Source organism: Nannospalax galili, unplaced genomic scaffold (genome assembly GCF_000622305.1).
Source record: "Nannospalax galili isolate Female #2095 unplaced genomic scaffold, S.galili_v1.0 scaffold1049, whole genome shotgun sequence".
Classification (NCBI taxonomy): Eukaryota; Metazoa; Chordata; class Mammalia; order Rodentia; family Spalacidae; genus Nannospalax; species Nannospalax galili.
The window spans coordinates 310620-317624 of record NW_008358636.1 but is presented as its reverse complement, the minus strand read 5'-3'; the positions used below and the strand labels follow the sequence as shown (position 1 = coordinate 317624).

The window sequence follows — 7005 nt, the reverse complement described above, 5'->3', positions numbered from 1 at the left end:
GGCTGACTAGATTCAGCGGATGGACAAGCACTGGGGAACAGCTCGTGGCACTGACAACACAGTAGACAGTAACAGGGTTGACAAAGTATATAGGCTCCAGTTGGGGGAGGAGGCTATGAAGGGTGCCATTTGGGAAGTGGGTATATAGGTGAATAAGATTGTTTGGGATGTTCTGTATGATATACACACAAAAAAATCAACAAAAACTGAGTTATATTTGAGAACAAGCACTGGGGAACAGCTCGTGGCACTGACAACACAGTAGACAGTAACAGGGTTGACAAAGTATATAGGCTCCAGTTGGGGGAGGAGGCTATGAAGGGTGCCATTTGGGAAGTGGGTATATAGGTGAATAAGATTGTTTGGGATGTTCTGTATGATATACACACAAAAAAATCAACAAAAACTGAGTTATATTTGAGAAGGAAGCATAAACATTTAGTTCATGTTAATTAGTAGAGGTGATAAACATTACCATTGAAATCTACCTGATGACTTTATATACATACTCAGGTGCCAAGGATTCAAGTGTAACCAGCTGTGACTAGTAATGATCAGATACATAGAGATTAGAGATGCATGTGCAAACATCTAAGTGTTAGTAGCATTAAAAATGAGTCTTTCTCTAGAAAACAGTATATTTTAAAATGAAATGGTGATCTTTTTTAAAGATTAAAATCTCATTCAATTTCATGTCTCACAGAGTTTATACTGAGATAAATATTGTATAACTGTATTAATTCAACTGTGAACCTATAAATTTCCAGCCACTTTTGAAAGAGATGTATCTTTGCTCTGGAAATTGTTATTAAATATGTTAAAGCTGTAATGAAATGCTTCTTCTAATCATGTAGTTATTAAACAAAGAAATTTTAAAAAGAAAGAAAATTGTTCACCTTGAAACATTCAAGGACTTAAGACATTTGTCTGAAAATCTGAAGATCTGAAGCTGTTTTGTGGCATTTCTCCAACTTACTTTCTTGCGATAGAGAACAGTTCTCAGCAGGTGAGTTTGTTACTGTCATTCCCACAACCTTTGGGAGAAAAAGGTTGATGGTTAAATCTTGTCATATCTTCCACTTTTCACTGAATTCAATTCTAAATTTAAATTTCTGTTTTTTCCAGTGAAATCACTTTTCTGGCACTGTGTCCATGGATGCTAATGAAAACCCTGGCGGTATAAATAGCTGTGGAGGAAAAGCCCTCATCCCATTCATCACTCCAGGTATAGGGGCAAACGTGAGGACCTTAATCTTCCCTGCCTTCCTCAGAACTGCTGGTAAGTCTTTTTAATGAACAAATCAGTAAGGGTCAATCACGTCAGTAAATTAGTATTTTTTTCTGGAAAAGAATGATTGCTGCATAAATAGCTTCTGCATAGCAGTCTTAAAATGTTGAAACAATGCTGTACATTGTGTGTATTTATGAATAATTATATCATCCTTGTCATGAGAGGATCATGATGCTACATGCAGAGTGACTTGTCATGAGAAGATCACGATGCTACAGAGTGACTGAGCATACAGGATGTAGGGAAGAGGACCATGTTTTTAATTTCCACGTAGATTCTATGAACTAGGAGAGAAAAGATAAGAACAGTCAATGAAAACACAAAAGACCCTGGATAGCAAAGGCAACCCTGAGCACAAACAGCAAGACTGGGAGGTTACCACACCACACCTCAATCTATATCATAGAGCCACCATCGTAAAAACAGCATGGAATTAGCACAAGACAGATGTAAATCAATGGAAAAAATAGAGAAGCTAACCCTGAGTGCACACAATTACAGCCACCTGACATTTGGCCAAAGTGCCAAAAACATGCACTGGAAGAAAGACAGCATCTTCAACAAATGGTGCTAGATCTCCATGTGTACAAGACTGAGATCTGACCCAACACCCTGCACAAAAGTCAACTCCAAATGCAGAGTGAAGCCTGAAATACAGGAACTGTTAGAAGAACACACATGCAGTGCCCTGCAAGGTAGAGGTGCAGGACGGGCTTTCTAAATCAGGTATCAGTCACTCAAGAATTGAGGCCAACCGTTGACAAATGGGACAACAACAAAAGAAGTGTTGGTCTTGAGCTCTATAAAAAATGAAGGTAACAGAGTAATCCGTGTATCTTGAAGACACTTGTAAGCATAATAACCTGAGTCTTCTAAATACTGAAAGCCTGGTCATTCGGTCTAGGGATCCAGACAGAAAGGGCTATTTTATTTCTTACTGATATAAACTTTGGGCTATATTTCACACATATTTACTAGTAGTCTCTCCCTTGTATGAAACTACATTGTCATTCAATTGTTTAAAACAACATGACATCACCACTTCTATTTTAATACTACAAAGTTATTTCTTGCTTGCCAGGGTGGAGGTGATATTGGGGACCTAACCCAAGGCTTCACGCATTTTAGGAAAGCACTCTACAGTAAGGACATACATGCAGCCCTATCTGGGTTTTTTGTTGATGTTGTTGTTTGTTTTTCAGACAAGTCTCAATACATTGCCCAGACTGGCCTTAAGCTTGCTATGCTTTGGACTTAGCCTTGAAAGTAGCAGGAATTTCAGGCCTGAGCCAGTAGGCTTGGATGCCATCAAAATTGTAGAAATGAAACTTAATATTAGTGTTTTCAAACTTCAGCAAGTATAAATTAAATATATTTATCTATACACCTGGAAATACTAAATACTGAAAGCCTGGTCATTTGGTCATTTGGAAAGATCGTAGCTAAAATTATTTTAAAATACTTAAAACTAGGGATGGAGAAACAGCTCAGTGGTTAAGAACATTGACTGTTCTTACAGAAGACCAGGGTTTGAATCCTAGCATGCAAATAGCAGCTAACAACTGTCTGTAACTCCAGTTCCAGGGGATCGGACAGCCTCTTCTGTCTGCCACAAGCACTGCATGATATGGGGGCACTTACCTACATGTAGGCATAACACTCATACACATAAAATAAAAATAAAAAATAAAATATTAAAAAATATTTAAAACGGGGGCTCATAAAATAATTACAGACTTGCAGCTATAAGAAATTTTGGTGTCATACTGGAGAGATGGCTCAGCAGTTAAGCGCACTGGCTGCTCTCACAGAGGACCCAGGTTCAATTCCCAGCACCCATATAGTGGTTAACAACTGTCAGTAACTCCAGATCCAGGGGATCCAATACCCTCTCTGGTCTCTGCAGGTTTGCATGACACAGGCGCACTTATACACATGAAGGCAATACACTCACAGACATAAATTTAAAATAATAAAATATTTTTAAAAAGAAAACAAAAAGAAGTCTTGGTATCAGTTGATCATACTTCACAATGTTGAATGCATGAACAAATTTTGGAAAGATTGGAATGGTTAGGGAGATGAATCATATAATGTTCTGTAAAGTGATTTATAAAAATTTAGTTGGTTACCAATTAGAGAAATGAGGAAAATAAAAACACAAAGCTATCATTTTTTTCTAAGCCAGAATATGCCCTCTTAGAACAATGTCACTCAATTTATTAGCCTCTAAATTGAGTCTTTACCCTGGGTCTTAAATGGAGATTGTGGGCATGTTATGTGACAAAGGAAACTGCTTCTGTCAAGTTCATGCTCCCCTTTCCAAAATAAAGAATTGTTACTTAAATACAGCTACCTGACTAAACAAGGGGTCCAGAATCTCGAGGGACTGTGTAACTTCTTGTTCTTGTTTAGGGACACTTGTAAGGGTGATGAAGGCCAATGGTATTGAGGACTGAGTATCCTCCTAGTCCTCTGGCGGCTTCTTAATTTTTCTTTGTTTCTTTCTTTATGGAGACACCCTCACTAAACCAATCACCCACCATCGCAAGTAACAGTCAACAAGATTAAGGCAAAGGTATCCCTTTGCATGGCTGTCTAGAAGGACTCTGTTTAAAAAGGATCATTTATTTCTCCAGGCAGTCACTATCAGGCATCTTTGATGTTTGTGAGTTACTTTTAATGTGTCTGTGACTCTGTATAGGCATGTCTATATTGGTATATGATTAGTACATATGCATAACACTATTATTTAATTTAAAGATAATTAAAATTTGAATGCTAATTTGAAAGTGATTTAGAAAGATTAGATAGTAAAAGCATAAAATACTAAACTTTCCAAAATAAAACCCAGCACTTTAGAAGCGCCATTCCTTGATTGTGTGAGATAACAAAACTTAATTGTAAGTTGAAAATTCCATGATAAGATGCCAGGCATGGTGGTGCACACCTGTAGTCCCAGCACTTGGGAGGCAGAGGCAGGGGGGACTCTGCGGGGTTAAAGCCAGCCTGATCTACATAGTGAGTTCCAGGACATCTGGGGCTACAGGGAGACCCTGTCTCAAGAAAAAAAAAAAAATCTGTGACGAATCAATTACAAAACCTTCCAACTTTCCTCTATCAGTAGTTCTCCCCATTGATGTGATGATGACAAGATTGTTGGAGGCTACACCTGTCAGAAGAATGCTCTCCCCTACCAGGTGTCCCTGAATGTTGGCTACCACAGTTGCAGTGGCTCCCTCATCAACTCCCAGTGGGTTGTTTGATCAGCCCACTGCTGTGCATCGTAAGTGAACTACTGGGAGTCTGTGCTAGCACTGACACATAAGAAACTCTTGCAGCCAGGGTGGGAGCATGCAAGCCTCCTTAAGAGCATCATTAACTGTGTAGATAAATACTTGAATAGGATGTATTTGTGTGCCTCCTCATGATAAGCAAATTTGGGAAAATGGGAGCAATTTAAGTTGGGAAACTTAAGAAAGTATTATTCCTTAAATCCAGCCAAATTCAGGTGCGTCTGGGAGAACACAACATTGATGTACTTGAGGGAGGTGAGCAATTCATTGATGCAGCCAAGATCATCTGCCACCCCAACTACAACAAAAACACCTATGATAATGACATCATGCTGATTAAGTTGAAGTCATCTGCCACCCTCAGCTCTTGAGTGGCTGCTGTTTCTCTGCCTAAATCCTGTCCATCTGCTGGTACCAAGTGCCTTGTGTCTGGAGGAGGAAACACCCTGAGCAGTGGCAGTAAGTCTCTATGATCAAGTGTACTAAAGTTGAAAGGCATATTGGGGGTCAGCTGGCCCAAATTTTCACTCAAGGCAAGGTTTCCTGAGGATAGTTTTAGAGACAGGCAGTCTCTGAATGCACTAGTAAAAAAAATGTTTGTGCTGAGGCCATGCAGTAGGCACAACAAAAATGAACTGTCAGAAAGTCAAGGGGAAGACAGTTAGGGATGGAGAAGCAAGCACACAGAGGCTAAGGGACTGGGTGTTCCTTGAAGTGTGTATTCGTTGAGATCTAGGGACATCAATGCTGGCACCAAATGATTTAAAAACGTTTGTTAAATGAATAAAATTACTTGGAAATCTTCCTCAAAAAATGTTCTCACACATGATAAGTCATCGACAAACTGAAAGAAAGGACTGTGGTATTAGGAAAGACAAGCACAAGATAGAGAAAGAAGCTTCCACAGCCACTGTGGGTCATCTTCCGTTTTGTTCTTGTGCTCCACAGACAACTGTCCTTCGCTTCTGCAGTGTCTGGACGCTCCTGTGCTCTCTGAAGGTTCCTGCAAGAGCTCCTACCCAGGCAAGATCACTAGCAACATGTTCTGCCTGGGCTTCCCGGAGTGGGGAAAGGACTCCTGCCAGGTGAGTCTGTTTGAACTTACTCTCCATCCTACCCCTTCTCCCTCTGCTTATTTCTGCTGTTCTGAAAAACAGGACATCAACAGCTTTTTTATTGGATGCATATGTGCACCCATGCCATGTAGTGCCCATGGAGGCCAGAAGAGGGCATCAGAGTCCCTGGAACAGGAGTTTGAGAAGGTTTAAGAAGCTACCATGTAGCTGTGGGGATTCAAACCCAGGTCCTCTGCAAGAGCAGCCAGCACTCTTCACCCTAAGCCATCTCTCCAGGTGCCATTTTTAAATTTTATTTATTCAAAATGCTTTCTGCATTTTAGCAACCAAGTCTTAGAAATCAATCTTTCAAATACACACACTTAAGAATAAAATGTGTATTGTGTGAATATATACTTCATAAGGTCTTTAAAAATGTTCAAATAGAAGCATAAGATTCATAGGGAGAATTGAAAGATGGCTTGGCAAAAACATAGGGGTGGCAATTCATTCCCGTAGTCCCATGAAAGGCTGAGGCAAGAAGAGATGAAATTTGATAACAATAATTTGGATTTATTCAGTGACAGTCCTGAAAATGTGGAGGGTGCCCAGATCCACGAAGCCTATCCTGAAGGTTCTAGAGATGAGCTATGTTATATAAACTGTCTTTCTCAAGTTTTTAAAATCTTTAAGAGTGAGATGCTTTTACAAATGAAAATTTCTTTCATGGGGTTTAATAATGTGTGTTCAGAGAAGATGTCAGGAAGTCAAATTTGTAGTTAAATCATTTTAAGCTAATTGAATTTTTGTTTGTTTTTAAGTTAGCATAATATTTTTTATTTTATTTATTTTTTTCACAGAGCATAGGGTGGTGGTTTATTTAGAAAAGAGTGGGTGCCCCACATTTGTGGCTGTGCCATAAAGTCCACACTCAAATACAGATCTTGGACCTCCCGAAGACCACGCAAAATTGTGAGAGAGGTGCCTCTTGGTATTCTCAGCTTATATAGCCCTTTCCCCTCCCACCATGTGCAGCTAAGGTCGACTGATTGGGTGGGAGGGTAACTGACTCCCCCCTCGACTCCTTGATGATAGTGGGAAGGAGGTGTGGCTATAGCTTGTTGGCATAGTGGTGGGAGGATGTTTCCAGTTAACACTCTACCCCTTCCTCCAGCTCTTACATTTTTTCCATGAACCTCTTCCACAAAAGTTCCTGTGCCTTGGAGGGGGTGGTAGGTGTGGCATGATCTTCCTCCCATTGTGGCCTGGCACTGAACTTTTGGGTCTCTGCATCACCAGTTTTCCAATGGCTGTTGGCCAGTTTCAACGGAATTCCATCTAGTACAAAAATACACACAGCAAG

General features: G+C 40.0%; 1 pseudogene; it reads left to right on the top strand.

Moving 5' to 3' along the window:
- The first annotated feature begins 1152 nt into the window (after window positions 1-1152).
- Window positions 1153-7005, top strand: part of LOC103724796 — a 98391-nt pseudogene continuing 92538 nt past the window's right edge.